Below are 16,830 nucleotides of genomic sequence, written 5' to 3' on the forward strand. Positions count from 1 at the left end.
AAAACTTGGAACTTAGTATGGGTTGTCTGCATAAACAGGTAAAGACTCCGACCTTGCCACGCTTCTTAACAGCCTTCTAATATGCTGGCGGCACATTCTCAGAATCCAGACAGATTTAAAAAAGAGAGAGAGATATAACCATTATAAAGAGTCAAGTTGCTAACAGGAATTTTCACAAAATGTAAATTTAACCCCATCATGTTCACTTGTTTGTGCAGAGTCCACATTCAGAGGCACACAGGTAAAAAGAATATCGTACTTGTAATAACTTGATAAGTAGGTGATGTGGGAGTGTCATATATCAATCTGTTGATTTCATTGGTTAAGCAATAAAGAAACTGCTTGGCCCTCATAGGTTAAAACATAGGTGGGAGGAGTAAACAGAACAGAAGGCTGGGAGAAAGAAGCTGAGTTAGGGAGTCACCATGATTCTCCCACTCCAGGCAGATGCAGGTTAAGATCATTCCTGGTAAGCCAGCTCGTGGGCTACACAGATTATAAGAAATGGGCTAGTCCAGGTGCGAGAGTTAGCCGAGAAAAGGCTAGATATAATGGGCCAAGCGGTGTTTAAAAGAATACAGTTTCCGTGTAATTATTTTGGGGCATAAGCTAGAGCTAGCCATGTGGGCGGCCGGGTGCCGGGGATGCAGCCCCGCCACTCGTACTACTACAAGTAGGTATAAGAAAAATCCTGTATAATTAACACAAAGAATGAGATAATGAAGATAATTCATTACGTAGAGTAATTAATAATACCCACGGAAAATAGTTATTCATCAAGCTTGAGGCATCAAAACTCCAACAATGCAGTGGCAATTACACCATGCAACACTAATTGCAAAGCATGTATCTACACGTTGCATGCCAGTTTAGATCCTATGGGCTCTGCATGATAAATAAATTGCAGACAACAAAGGAGAAAAGAATACATCACATTTCTATAGCACTTAACTCTAGAATGTGTCATACAGGAATTCTTAGCTTTCTGTTCTGATAGCCCCAGAACCCTGCCCATTAGTACAGTGCGGTTGACCATCTGGACTTGAAGGTAACAAAGCCAATACATTGCAGTGCCCAGCTCACAATCTACTGGTTGTTCATCCATGCTGGCCACTGAGGCTACAACCTGGTAAAGCTACATAACTTCTCCCGAATATGGCTTCCTCATCTGTGGGATGAGAGTAACAGTCCCTGGACCATATAAGACTAGGGGAAGGGCGTCAATGTGATGGTACCTGTGCACTACTAATACAGTTGCTCTCAGCGTACACGGTTAATGATATTTATACATGATTTCTCCAACAGGCAATGACACTATTAGACGACTATCCAGACTATGGACAGGAAACCTTTTCCAACAATATAATAGGAGCACAGTGACTTTATTAAACTTTAATAAAAAGGCGACGGCTTAGTAATAAAATAAATAAGCAATATTTTCAAGCCAGTTAGGGACTGGGGCCACTCCCAAGAAAGAAACCTCCCATTTCCACTCACAGCAGGCTAACTGGTAAGCAGAAGCTTGCTTTCTAATAACAACTACTAAATGCTGCTAGCACTGATGCTGAGTAGTCATTTCCAAATAACTGTGGGATGGAGGGGAACTTGCCAGAGGAACAGGAGAAAAGCACTCATGAGCAACGATGCCTCTATGGGGTCTGAGACAGCTGTAGAGGCGCTCACTAGCATTTATGAGGAAAGAGTCTGGCATTCCAATACAGCACACTGGTACCTGTGACCTCTACACTGTAAGGGCAAGTTCATGTGTCAGCATCTCACCGAGTTACGGGGAGTCAATGTGTTTAATCTGAAACTACATGACTGTTCTATATGGTTCATGCGAACTTAGTGAATTCATCGAACCAGGCAGCCGTGGAAGGCGTGAGAGAGAGATGATGTCTGTGACCCTGTGACAAGTCCACTTAGTGGGTGAATGCCCTGGAGTGAGTGTCAAACACAAGCTGTGACTGTCTCAGCGGGTGTCAAGTCCCATGAGCCTCTGACATAACAGTGTCTCACTGTGCTCAGCAGGAGTCCAACATTAAACACAGGTTCTCCTCACAGAACAGCCTGTCTCTGAAAGGAAAGCAACACAATTGGCTAGTGTTCAGCCCCAGGACAGAGGCAGAGATGGCACCCAATGCAACTTCTGGAGAAACAGCCTCACCTGGGAGGTAACCTGAGGCAATGCAGGAGAATGTGGCCTGAATGAGGGCCAGGGCCAAGAGTGCGGCTTCTTTGGCCTACTCCTCCCATTTTCAGAGCTGAACAGCAGCGAGGTTTGACAGCAGCTTCCATGGGAAGCATCTCTATAGGAAAAGCGAGAGCAGATATACACAGGTGGCCTGGCTTAGGACAGGGGTCTGCTCAGGACACAGAGGGTCCCATGGAGCCTGGCAGAGACAGGTGCCTGCTGGGTCAGGAGACCCCTCCTAGCAGACTCTGCACCTCGCAGCTTCCTTCCCACTATCGAGTAATTTACTGCACTCATGCACTCTAATGGAAATCTGATTTAAGGGTTCACTCTGGGCCACTTTCTATAATTAACTACTGTAATCTGCTAGCTCAAACTGAGAATGAAATTAAGACAGTTTAAAAATGAAAGCCTTGTGACATCATTATTATTATTTAGCATTTATAAAGCATGTCACATTTTCAATGGTGCTTCACAGATTCATTCATTTTACAACCACAAGCTGCTGTTCTATGATAATAGCAAAAGCAGCTTTTAACTTCTTACTGTCTGTCTGATTTTTGGCATGAAGAATTTAAAACAACAGCAACAATGATGATGACAATGACAACAACAAGAACACACCTCCCCAACCTGTGCTATAGCTCGCTAGAAATCTTCAGAGCTGCTCCTAGCAGATTCTGAAGTGTTTAGATGGACAGGGGCATTTCCAACTTTTGGGTGAGAATCCTCAGAGTTGCTATTTACTGTTGAACAAAGTAAAGATCAACGAAGAAGGCAGTGAAGGTGCCAGATAGAGCCCAAGTCCCCAGGTCCCAGGCAGTTGCCCCCACAGCAGAGTTCAGGACAACAGCTGGCAGCTGTGCAGGTGGCTGGGCCACCCAGACATAAGCCCTCTAATGTCCCTGTGGGTTTGGTTTTGAAAACACATTAAAAAGAATGAACTTCAAAAGTCGAAGCTATTGCCATTTGTTAAGCTCCCCTCAACACCAAAATAAACAAAAACAAAACCCAACAATGAACCCCTCTGCTGCAGTTGATGAACATTAGGCATTCTTACCAGATGAATTCCTACACGAGTGTTTGCAATGTTCCAGAAGTTCTGAAGCTATTGCTCCAGCAGAACATGCCCTTAATGCAGAGTGATAACAACAGGACCCATGTGCACGTACGATAGTGGGGGTCGCAAGGGAGCTGTGAACTTAACTACCAAGGAGATTCTTACCATAGCTTGCACGTGTCTGGGAAGCCCATATTGAAGAATGAATATATGAAGTTTCACAAACAAAACTTCTCTATTTACTAGAAGATGGCAGGCTCACTACGTTACTTGACTGACAGATTAGTATCACACAGGCAGGTATAATTTTCACCCCCAACTTATAGATAAGGGAACTGAGAGTAGTGAAAACCATTGGCGCTATAGCCTAATGGTTAGCAAGCGTTCTTTAATACTAGCAAAATAATAAGACTCCGAGACATGTAAGGTTTAATACTGTTTTTTTAATATGTTAATCCAGCTATCAATATAGTCGGCACACAATATTCATTTTATTTCACAGATGAAAGCAGTTGAGACTCACAGAGGTGAAGAAACATGAGGTTAGATTATGTAAATTATGTTGAACCAAAAACATACTTCTTTTTCTTAGTAGTACCAGCAGTCTCTTTCATTAAATGCCAGTGTGTCACTGCTCAAAAGAAAACAGGCTATCTATTTAATAGATATCCTTGAGGGTCCGCTTGGAGCTAGGCACTCCTATAACCATCTGGCTTGGCGGGAAAATAATTACAAATCAGACAAAAGTGGTCTTTATCTGCATCTGAAATTGCAAACTCTGCTAGGTTACGGAGCGAAGAAGCACAGCCACCGAGAGAACCAGAGGGAAACACATTTGAGTGGACAGGCCTCTCCGCCATGTAAGCAAGGGCTACAGACAGAAAAGGGAGGTGGATCAAGAGCAGGGAAAGAGGACCAGAGGATGCACACCTGGGAAAGGCTTAGGGGCTGCCCCCAGCATCATGCCATGAAGGCTCATGGGGTTCACTGTTAGGTGAGTGCTGAGAAGAAGCCTGTGCATTTCAGTGAGACCGGGAGGGGAACTCACGTGTATCCAGCATCCACAATACAGTTATATTAAACTCACAAGACAAGCTGCATTACTTCCATTTTTGGTCAAACTGAGGCTCGGGGAGAAACTAAACACTACTCACAGCTGTCACAGCTCATGCCAGTGAGTCTGTTTCCATACATGTGCCACATTCTGGGCCGTCTGCAAGAACTGGCAGTCTTGGTTCAGCCGGCAGGGTGCATCAGGAGTTAGTCACTTTCCATTAGGTATGAATTAGTAACCCTTCTGGGCTCGGGGAGCCAGGTTCTTCCTCAATGACAGCCTGGTCATTGCAGCAACAGTCAGGGATACTACATAAGTGAAAAAGTGTGTGTGTTCCAATAAACTTTCTTAACACAAGTAGTGGGGGCTGGTTTTGACTGTAAGTTGACTAACTCCTGGTTTGCTTCATTCAGTTCTTCTCAAACCCACTGCAAGGGTGCCATCACCCCTCTTCCTGCCTTCACCCCCTTTTCCTTGAATCCTCTGCGATTTCTCCGACAGCACTCTTCAGATTTTAAGGTGACCATGTTGCATTATTTTCTGGCCATCACTGACAACCACAGGTACCCAGGCTATCTAAGAAGACCAAAACAGAGGTACGTCCATTTCAACTCCACTACTAGTCATTGAAATGAAACAAAACAAGAACAAAAACTATACCATTCACAAATCCACAAATGGAACCTCTGCTATCTTTATTCTCTTCCCATTCTGACCAGTGATCGCAGTGAGCGAAAGAAGGTTCTCTGAGTCATGGCCATTTTGCGATGGCTGCTACAAATGATTAAGTACTATGCTCTATTAAAAAGATAATACAGCAGGCTGGGGGAGGCTCTGTTACTATGCGGCATCCAAAATATACTATAGCAGGCTGGGGGATGGTTCTCTTACTACACTTCATTTAAAACATGCTACAGCAGGCTGGGGGTGGGAGGTAGGGCTTGGTGGGTAACGTGCTTGCTGTATAAGCATGGAGATCTGAATTTGGCATGGCAGCATGAACATGAACCTGTAAGCCTGATGCTGAAAGGGCAGAGTCAGGAGAATCCTGGGGCTCAATGTCACCCAGCCTAGCCGAAACAGTAAGCTCTAGGTTAAGTGAAAGACCACCATAGACAGACAGACAGACAGACAGACAGACAGATGAGGTGGAGGGTAAGAGAAGAAACCAAAGTTGGCTTTTGATCTCCACAAGTGTATGCACAGGTTAGCACACCTGCACATGTACATATATGGATATAGAAACACACATAACAATGCAGTATCTCTCTCTCCATATCTATCTACAATAAAGCTTTGTGTTAAACACAAAGATAGATAGATAGATAGATAGATAGATAGATAGATAGATAGATAGATATGGAGCACAGCAAATCGGCTACAGCTTTATTTCTGTCCATTATAATTTGGCATGCTAATTTAGTGCCACTGCACTGGGCATCAGGCTGATAAAACTCAAGCAAGCATGTTTATATTGGGTGAGATAAGGACCCCTTTTAAAAACATGCTTATTTAATTCTGAACACTGTTGTTCCTGTCTAAGCATCAATTTTTTCAAGAGTTGGTTTCTCATTTTTGTTGATATTTTCCTGCTGAATTCTAATCATGTCTTCTAATCCACTGGCAACCAATGAAGGAACACAAATGGCGAAGGAAATTAGATGCAGCTTAGATAATTGATGTTTGTGCGCCTGGCTCTAATAAAAATACTCTGCTAAATTAGAGGGGAGTCTAAATGGATTCAGTCAACAAGGAAGTATTCAGGTGAGGAATCCAATCTCAGGCTTTGTTGTAATCTTACAAACAAACCAACAGATAACTTCAACTGGGACAGGATTTGCTTGGGTTGACATCTGGGAGGGCAAGTCAGGTCTGCTCTGCAGCTGGTGCTTCCTTCTCAGAGTCAACGCGAGCTCCTCTTGATTCCACAGGCACCTGTTCCAGGACTCCCCCTCCCCAACGCTGCAGAAGGAGGAAAGCTGCACATGTTGGAACTCTTTGTGTGAAATGACATATCTGCATATCACCTCTCAGTGTCCTCACATGTTCTTTAAAGCATCTGTAGGCCATTAATAATACAGCATCCAACGCAAATGCCAGGCAAATACACACTATACTTTATCTCTTCAGTGTATGGCAAGAAAAAGCAGGAAAAATTTAGTACACACTTTCCCCCCCCAAAGATTTCATTCTGATGTTGGTTTAATACTGAGGGGTGGACTCTCACTGTGGGCTGACTGCACTTTCTTTAAGTGAAAGCATTCACGCACAAACAATTACAAAAAAATTCCAGTATGTTCTGAAAAACAGCATTCCTATCTCCCTCTGCTCCTTTAATTTAAGGAAAAAAGAAATTCTTTCAATATGTTCATAATACATCCTAAAAATCTCAGCCTGAAAGAAAATGCCCTCTATATCCCCCTCCATAGCAAGCAATATTTGGGTATTTTAAATTCACCAATCAAAGTAAAAACAACCATTTTCTTCAGCCTCTGTAAACATGAGCACAGCTGGGCCATCTGATGGGGACACCATTTAGGAACAGAGTTCTAACAGAAGGCCAAGTTCCCATTCAGTCTGACTTCTGGGAACAGCTGGAAGAAACCAGGAAGCAGGACTCACCAGTTCTGCATTTGCTTATTCTCCCTGGGAATTCTTTTTTCCTGGGTGACACTGCCCCATGAGAACAAGTAACACTCCACGGAGGATTAATGTAATAAAGTGCCAACTCTCCTCAGTGCCAGGAGAAACCTGCTACGTACATGGAAACTTAGATTTAAAAACCATGTTTCAGTGGGTAATGGAATAAGCTTTGATCCAAGCCAGTCTTCCTGTAACCCTGTGTTTGTCCCATCCTCTCTGCTGTCTTTATCACTGGTGACTCCTGTGATTAGGCAGGAGCCCCTACTCTATTTTAGCCCCACTACCAAGTTTCAAGTCCTATTTCCAGGTATCTAAATATTGCTTTTCAATTTCATTGTTCAATTAAAACTAAGATGTTCTAATAATTTTCAAAAATAATTACATTTCTCCCTTCCCTTTCTTTTTCCCAAGCCCTTCCCTATGTCACTCCTTACTCTCCTTCAAATCCAGGGCCTCGTTGTAGCAGTAACTGTTGTAGCATGCATGATACATACATCTATATTCCTAACTAGAACCTAAGCTTTAGTCTGTTAGTACCTACCCCCAGCGGCCTTTACCAACAAAATACCAAGCAATAAGGAGATCCAATTCACACCCCCAATAAACAGCAACAATCTCATTAATATTTATGATCAGGTACAGATAAACAAAATAAACATGGACTACCAGAACTACACAGGCCCAGGCAACCTTCCAGTATGAATGTTAGTTTAGCAGGTAGAAAACAATGTGGAATATTGTACCACACAAATTCTAAACTCATATTTTTTCTACCCAAGTACACATTTCCTTAAGTATAAGTTTTCAAAAGTGCATTCTGTAATGCACTAGGCATAAGCTATATTCCCCGAACAAAAACATCTTCTGGTCAGATAATTTGGATACTCAATCCAAGAGCTTTAGCAAACCCTTTGTGTTATAACTACAACACCCCAATTTAATCACTTTCTGAATAATTAATGTGTTGGAAATCCGATCACTAGAGAGTTCTCAAGAAAAGTGTCCAAGACCTGGGATATTTGTCTTTATGTGGGACAAAGACCTCGGCCTCCTTCCTCTACAGAGATGCCCATTCTTTCTCTATCTGTGCTAAATTGATTGTATCCGAAGAAAGCTTTCATCGAGGAAGAGCAGCCACAAGCCCCTGAGCCGGCCAGCATGGAATGCGGCTGATTCCCTAGTGACCAGCGAACACAGAAGCAGTGGATGAGTCAAGTACTTACAGGATTTCAAGGGCAGGAAAACTCCCTGAAGATAGATATGTTGCTTAGGCTTGGGTTAAAGAACTGAAGAACACAGAGAATTCAGGAGAACAACTCAGATGTGTTTGTATCTTCTACAGAGACATTTCCTATGTTCTTTGGAACTAGAATCAGAGCTAGTGCCATGATTATAAAAACCACTTGGCTCAAATATGAGACACCAAATATGAGTGAGTACATCCCATGTTCCTCTTTTTGGGTCTGGCTTACCTCACTCAGAATAGTGTTTTCTATTTCCGTCCATTTACATGCAAAATTCAAGAAGTCATTGTTTTTTACTGCTAAGTAGTACTCTAATATGCATATATTCCATACTTTCTTCATCCATTCTTCCATTGAAGGGGCATCTAGGTTGTTTCCAGGTCCTGGCTATTACAAACAATGCTGCTATGAACATAGATGAGCATATACTTTTGTTGTATGATAGGGCATTTCTTGGGTATATTCCCAAGAGTGGTATTGCTGGGTCCAGGGGTAGGTTGATCCCGAATTTCCTGAGAAACCGCCACACTGCTTGCCAAAGTGGTTGCACAAGGTTGCATTCCCACCAGCAATGGATGAGTGAGCCTATAATTCGTGATCCTAGAGAAGCTAAATAAGAAGGAGAACCCAAAGAAAAACATATAGGCATCCTCCTGAATATTAACCTTCATCAGGGAAGGAAATGAGACAGAGACAGAGACCCACATTGGAGCACCGGACAGAAATCTCAAGGTCCAAATCAGGAGCAGAAGGAGAGAGAGCACGAGCAAGGAACTCAGGACTGCGAGGGGTGCACCCACACACTGAGACAATGGGGATGTTCTATCGGGAACTCACCAAGGCCAGCTGGCCTGGGTCTGAAAAAGCATGGGATAAAACCGGACTTGCTGAACATAGCGGACAATGAGGACTACTGAGAACTCAAGAACAATGGCAATGGGTTTTTGATCCTACTGCACGTACTGGCTTTGTGGGAGCCTAGGCAGTTTGGATGCTCACCTTACTAGACCTGGATTGAGGTGGGTGGTCCTTGGACTTCCCACAGGTCAGGGAACCCTGATTGCTCTTTGGCTGACGAGGGAGGGGGAGTTGATTCGGGGAGGGGGAGGGAAATGGGAGGCGGTGGCGAGGAGGAGGCAGAAATCTTTAATAAATAAATAAATAGAAAAAAAAAGCATGTACTACCACTACCCGGGACCCAAACTGTATTAAGCAATTCTGGCATTCAGAGAATTATTGCCCTTCCTGCTGTGAACTTTATATAACAAGTAAATATCAATTAAAATTCACTAGAGCGGTAATCAAAAAAAAAAAATAAAATGTCCACTTGTACATTCAGAATGGCATGTTGGGCTCCTTTGTGGAGTGTCTGCAATAGCTCCTATAGGAGTTACCACCATGTAGAATTTGGCCACAGAGTCATCTAAGCTTAAAAAGATGAAGGAAGAAATGTTACAACTTTTATATTGTTAGGTCACTTTTTTTTTTAAATAAAGACAGACATATAAGCTTCACTTAAGAAATGAGCATTAAAGTGGTATTTTAGTTGACTTTCTATTGCTGTGATAAAGCACAATGACCCAAAACAACCTGGGGAGGAAAGGGCTTATTTCGGCTCACAGTTCCACATCACAGGAACTTGAGGCAGGAACCTGGAGGCAGAAACTGAAGCAAAGGGCACATAGGACAGCTGTTCCCTGGCTTGCTCCTCGTGTCCTGGATAGCCTGCTTTCCTTATACTGTTCAGTACCATCTGTCCAGGGATGGCATCACAGAGTGGTGGTGGTGGGGCTTCCACATCAAAAACAACCTAATAGACTTGTTTACAGGACAATCTTTTGAAGGTATTTTCTTAATTAAGATTCATGCTTCCCAGATATATCTATGTTTCTGTCAAATTGACAAAACCCAACCAGCACAAATGGGACTTTTAAGAAATGAGAGCTCAGTAGGTATTAAAAAACCCATGAACCTGAGTTCAAGATCTAGAATTCATGCAAAAAGCTAGATGTGGTGGCATATCTGTAATTTCTACATTCCTATGGCAAGAGGTAGAGACAGGAAGATTAACTGGAACCTTTTGGATCAGTTAGCCTGGAGTGCACAACACAGTGACAGAAACAAGAGAGATCCTGCCTTATAACAAGGTAGAAGGGAAAAACTGATTTCTAGAAATTGTCCTGTGACCTTCACATATTCACAGGCATAAATGTGTCTCTCCCACCAAAACAAGAAGCAATACTTTGGTGCTGTGGGACAATGGTCTGTACCCTGTCACTTGTATTTTAATAAAACACTGACTGGCCAGCAGCCAGGCAGGAAGTAGAGGTGTAGCAACGAGAACAGGAGAATTCTGGGAAGAGGAAAGGTGCAACCTGCAGTTGTTACCTAGACAGAGAGGAAGCAAGATGTGACTGCCTTGCCAAAAAAGGTACCAAGCCACGTGGCTAACACAGACTAGAATTATGGGCTAATATAAGTTTTAAGAGTTATAAGAAGCCTGGGCTAATAGGCCAACCAGTTTATAGTTAAGGTAGACCTCTGTGTTTGTTTGGGACTGAACAGCTGCAGAACTGGGCGGGAAAGAAATCTCTGTCAACACTTGGGTATGAAAAATGCCTCGCAAACTCAAAATATACTTGGTATTAATGAATAACACTCATTACTCACAAAGTAGCATTTGTATATGATGGTCAGTTTTAATCTTCAATTTGGCACAATCTGAAGTCTCAAGAAAGGACTGTCTACATTGGGATGACCAACTGGCATGTCTGTGAGGGACTGTCTTAATTAACTTAATTGATGTGGGAAGACCCAGACCACTGTGGGCAGAACCATTCCCTAGGCAATGGGTCATGAACTTTATGAATGGAGAAATAGAGCTGAATAAGCAAGCAGAATGTTCACATTCATTTCTCTCTGCCCTTGACTGTGGATGTGACATGATTAGCTGTTCGGAGTTCCTGCCTTGACTTCCCCATAAGAATGAGTGATAACCTAACATTATAAGGTGAAAAACTCTTTCCTCTAAGTTCCTTTTTGTCAGGCATTTTATCACGACAACAGAAATTAAACCAGAACACTATATTTTATTTGTATGAGAGCCGAGCTACACTAGTACAGATTAAGAATATTTATTGGCTCATTCTTTGTGAGCAGTATTGTCCAATCATCTAAGACTTATGTCATCTTGATGAATGTGAGCATGTGTACTCCTTCACCATTAGCTGGGGAATTGATATAGAGAACACCCATAGAACTAGAAACTTGGTGAGGGATCCATTTATTAATCTATAAACAGGCAGTCTGTCTATTCTTCCAACATAATGGCCTCCACAGGCTATCTGTTCCTAAGAAAAGAAAAACAATTACTTCTATGGGTAATTTCTTCTCCTTTATTCATGACTGACTTCAATTAAAAAAAAAATCTAGCTAAGCAGGCAGAGCCAAAACTTAGGCCTGCACAGATTCACATTTCACACCACAGAGAAATGAAGATAAATTTAGTTAATAGCAAAACCCACTGTTTCTGTAAATAACAAGTCTAATGCAAGATGAAGGTGGGCTATGACGACTGTGGCTATTCATACATCTGCTCAGATAAACCAAGTGGATGGTTTAGATCTCTAGAAAAACAATGGCTCGGTAGAAACTTCTATCAAAGCCTGGGCAGATAAATACCTGACAGGGAAGAGTGAAAAAAACGTCTACTTTAAACCTCATTCACTTACAGACTACGTCTAGATTAGAGTTTCTATGTATGTATGTATGGTAGGTAAGATATACATGGATGCACATGTGGTGGGTACTGGGCACCATGAACATGCATGTAGAGGCCAGAGGAGGACATGGGAACTTCCTCTATTGTCCTCTGCTGTGTGTGTGTGTGTGTGCGCGCGGGGGTGCATATGTGAGCGTTTGTGCTTACCTGCCTGTGGAAGTCCGAAGACAACTTTAGGGAGTCAGTGCTTTCCTTCCACCACATGGATCCTGGATGTTGAACTCAGGTTGTTATGCTTGGCAGCAAGCGCCTTTAACCAATGAACCATCTCTCTAGCCCCTATTATTGTATTTATAATAAGTCTCACAAGTATTTTTGTGAAGTTTAGTTTCCTGAGAAATCTCTTAGTAACAACCAGTCTCCTGTGCAATCCCTAAAATCACTGCTAATTTCACTGCTCATGAAAATAATTTCTTATACCACACCAAGGCCAGGGTCTTGAACTAAAAACCTGCTACTGATGTTAATATTCTTTAGGATCCTCAGCTTAAATCAATTAACAGAAAATGGAAGAAACAACAGTAGTTATGGAAGTCAGTATTTCATTTGAATTGGGGGTCCCCTGAAATGCTCAGGCAGGGCTCACACCTGCTAGCAACACCAGGAGGAAAAGAAACCATAGAGCTCGGGCCACTCTCTCAGCATCAAATGCCACTGTCACCAAATGACATCCTCTGCCGAAAACAACATTCTGAAATTACTGCTATCACTGTCGACTCTGCTGTAACCTGTTGTGTGCAAGCCTGATCTATTTACTAAGCTGTTCAGCAAATGTCAGCATAGCTTATCTGGAACAAATTATGCTGGCGAAATAGTCTCCATGCTCGCTCCAAACCGAACCCTACTCTCTCCATCTCAGGGTCAAATGTAAACAGTTACATCTTCTTCCACCAATGGTCAACTTCTGTGGCCTTTGGTAAAATTATCCAGCTGTCAGATGGCCTTTTCCAACAGTGTAGGGCACAGAGAAAGTGCTGAGTGAATGAAGTCCTGAGTGAATGTGTATTTGGGCATGAGCAAAGCCATGACAAGGATCAAGGCCTTGGAGCCACAGGAAATTGGCAAAACCTTTCCCATACAGGTCAGGTTTGAAACTAGCAAAGCCTTCTTCTTTGAGTATTTACTGATGATTATAGTATTTACTGACGATTGAACAATAAGAACAAAAACTAGCAACCACAGCTTCCTTCTGGATGTTTACAGCCAGGAATGATGGCCTACAGAGAAACCCCAGGAGGCTAGCTGACTCCTCCCACATGCACCACACAGTAAACATGCCTAGACTGGGCTTGTGGTACAGTAGATATGGATCTATCAGTGAAGACCGCCCATCTGACCCAGATGTTTTTGTTGTATGTGTCTGTTGTTTCCATAGTGTCTGTTCTGTCCTTTCTTCATTCCCTCACCGCCCCAGTCAGGTAACCATTTCTTCTCTCCATTTCATTTCTGATTTCAGGAAGGGAGAGAGCCCAAGATGCTGGTGCCAGGTTCCTGAACCCCAAAGCACACCATCATTATCAATTCATTCTTAAGTAAAGTCTCTTTTATATACCCCGAGTTAAGTGAACCATTACTTCACTGGCCCCTGAACTTAGGGAAAATTCCTGCATTGTGAAGGCTAAACCCTTTAGAACTGGATGTTGCCCAAGCCTTAGGTGAAGGAGCTGTGTTGCTGTGTTACAGATGTACCAATTGTGGCTGGGTACAATGTTCTCTACATTTTGATCAGTTGTGGTTTTCTGTTATTCTGACTCTAAGTTTTTTGTTTGTTTGTTTTGTTTTGACACAGGGCTTCTCTGTGCAGCCTTGGCCTTAACTCACAGAGATCTGCCTGCCCTAACCTCCTGAGTGCTGGAATTAAAGGCATGCACCATGACTACCTGGCTCCAACAAGTAATTTTTAATTGTTATTCTACTTTTATTCAACTTTATAAAAGTTGAAATATACTGGATTGACAGGGATATTGTGATCAATGTCCTGAATTGCCTCCTTTCTTTGCAAGATGACCATGAAAGTAACATCTAAGTTCTCACTTCAGACAGAACTAGTTGAGGGTATCTCCCTGGTCTTACTTGTTTTGCCTAGCTCATGTCTTCTTTAATGTCAGTGTCTGTCACACAGTATGGTCAGTAGAGTGTTCTTTCACACTGTGTCATCTAAATGCATTGCAAAATTCTTGCCAGCTGGGTGGAAGACAGTGACTTCTGCCCAGGCTGATTGAGATTAGGAACTGTTCCGTTTCATGCTATTCTTTAAAAAGACAGTCTTTATAGATGTGCAGGGTGCCCCGAAGTCGCAGGCAACTTCTGAGGGCACCAAAGGACTGACTAAATTACAGATTGCTGATTCTCAGGTTAAAGAACAGGTTCCAAATGCTGAAGGGCCAGGCAAATGAATAAATAACTAATCGAGTCATGGACTAAGACAACAGAAGGAGAGGACAAATCAGAGAAGGCATGGCAGTTTTAAAAATGGCTTTTTACATAATCCATCTGGGAGGGTTGAATGAGAGTGACCCCATCGGTTCACATACTTGAATGCCTGGGTAGAACTGTGGGCGGGATCAGGAAGTGTGGCCTTTTCAGAGGTATGTCAACTGGAGTGGGTTTCAAAGTTTCAAATGTCCATGGCATCCACACTTTGCTTGTGCATGCTCTCTCTTTCTCTCTTTGTGTCTCCGTGTCTCCCCGCAAGCCCATCTTCTGCCTCCTGCTGTCAATCAGATGTACTGCACTGCCATGCCTGCTACCACCATGTTCCTCACCATGATGGTCATGGACTCACCCCAATAAACTCTTTCTTCTGGAAGATGCCCTGGTCATGGTGTCCTTTCAATGGAATAGAAAACTTACTAGGACACCACACAAATGTTACATGGGAATAAAGGCCTTGATTTTTCCAATTTTCAAAACCAGAAATCTACCCTAAAAACAGAGTTTACTAAAGAAAACATCGCTAAGAACTACATCTACCTTCAGGGTTTCATATGTGTAAGCTTCACCTCAGGCAGAGGCACTGGCATTCTAGGGGTGCATTCCATACATACACGCATACACTTCTTTCCTCACGCTGGTACCACTCTCCTCAGGCTTCAGATTTTTACCTCCGTCTCAAGGATTATCTTAGGTTAAGAAGAAGGGCTAAGGAGTTACAAGCACAAATTCACATATGACAAAAGTAATTCTAATGTTAAAGGAAGTAGTAACACTCTCTGGTCAGTAAATAGATAATAATCACTTTTAAAGTGCTTTTTGGTATTGTTTTGAATATTAACTTAAATCTTACCACAGTCCTATAAGAAAAACAATCAGTTTATATTTTGTACAGAGATATCAGGTGACCAAGGTCATACCCGTGCCTGGTTGCAAAGCTATGACATCCGGTTACTTTGCCCCATGTTTTTACCGTAATACCTAGAGTTAGCCCACTAGTCTGATTTGGCTCAAGTCCTTGGCCTAAATGGTGCTTTCTATATATTCAGACACAATGGTTAACCTTGAGATAACTATGACAGTTTCGAATAGGTCCACACATTCTCAGTGACCCTCCCTTAGAGGAGTGAACTTTTCTTCTCTAGCAGAAGCACAGTCGAGACTTACTTACGAGGTGCTTCTCAGGAGCAGAAAGGGTGGAGGTGGCGCCACAACAGTTTTAGCACCAGGTGTTAAAGATTCTGAGTTGAAACCACTCACATTGAGGAAAACAATGTCATGCCTTCAGGGTGCTGGACAGAGTTCTACTTAGCAAAGGAGCTTCTCTTCCCATCAGCTATCAGTGAGTCATCTTGGAAGCAGACCCTCCCAGCTCCAAGCACAAGTTTTCAATGAGAGGAAGTCTGGCTAGCTTCTTACTCAACCTCCTAAGAGACCCGGAAGCAGCAACAACAAACAATTCAAGGTTAAGCTGTTGTTTGGGTGGCCAGAGTAGTCTCTTAAGTGAGAGATTAGTAGTTCTTTCAATAGAACACAGATAGGACTTCATTTTATGATGCATGGTCAACAAACAGAAGTGCATTACCACGTAGGGATGCATCTGAGTTGAAACTGGTCCTGTGTTGTGTTGATGTGCACTCAGCTGCACATGCCAGGGTCGGCGGGGAGCCATCATTTTGTAACAATGATTTTCTTAAATTTACACAGGGAAACTCCACTGTAATGCTGCTTTGGTTCATATTAGTCACTTATTTCATCTGCTCTTCTGTCTAAATGGAATCATGAATGAGGAATGGAAGGGAGTTTGCTCTTAATGTCTCATCGTGTCTCTGAAGAGCCAGTCATTAGAATGCTTTCTGAAGAGATTGGTACACACGCCTTGCCTTTTCAAGTATAAATCTATTATTAACTGCAGAATTCTATTTTTATTTCTTTAAAAAAGACTTATTTACGTGTGTGTGTGTGTGTGTGTGTGTGTGTGTGTGTGTGTGAGCTTGCACGAATTCATGTATATCATATGAGTGAAGGAGTCTGTGGAGGCCAGAAGAGGGCACTAACTGGGTCCCCTGGAAGTGGAGTTACAGCAGCAGAAGGTGCCATATTGGTGCTAAGAACTGAGCCTGCACACTGCGAGCCATCTCTCCAGCTCTCCCATTTTTAAAGACTGTAATCTAAGGATAATCTAAGTTTGTTAAGTGTGTTGATAGTCCGGAACTACTCACACTGTTCAATTACACTCATGATGATATCCATTTCAACCCCTCAGAAATCCTAATTCTATTGCTCTATATAAATGCTCCCAAATCATTAAATCATCTTACAATGAAACCCAATCAACATAGAATCTAATTGTGACAGGCATCCACTAGAGGCCAGTGTAATTCAGTGCAAAAGAGAAATTCACTACCAGTTCCTGTGGGA

General features: G+C 42.5%; 1 protein-coding gene across 1 annotated transcript in view; it reads right to left on the bottom strand.

Annotated features, from left to right (window-relative positions):
- Positions 1 to 16,830, bottom strand: part of Suclg2 (succinate-CoA ligase GDP-forming subunit beta) — a 256,926-nt gene that overhangs the window by 22,929 nt on the left and 217,167 nt on the right. The window lies entirely within an intron of this gene.

This window comes from Microtus oregoni, unplaced genomic scaffold (assembly GCF_018167655.1).
Source record: "Microtus oregoni isolate MIOR12 unplaced genomic scaffold, Mior012 000002F_ref0000024, whole genome shotgun sequence".
In the NCBI taxonomy this organism is placed as follows: domain Eukaryota; kingdom Metazoa; phylum Chordata; class Mammalia; order Rodentia; family Cricetidae; genus Microtus; species Microtus oregoni.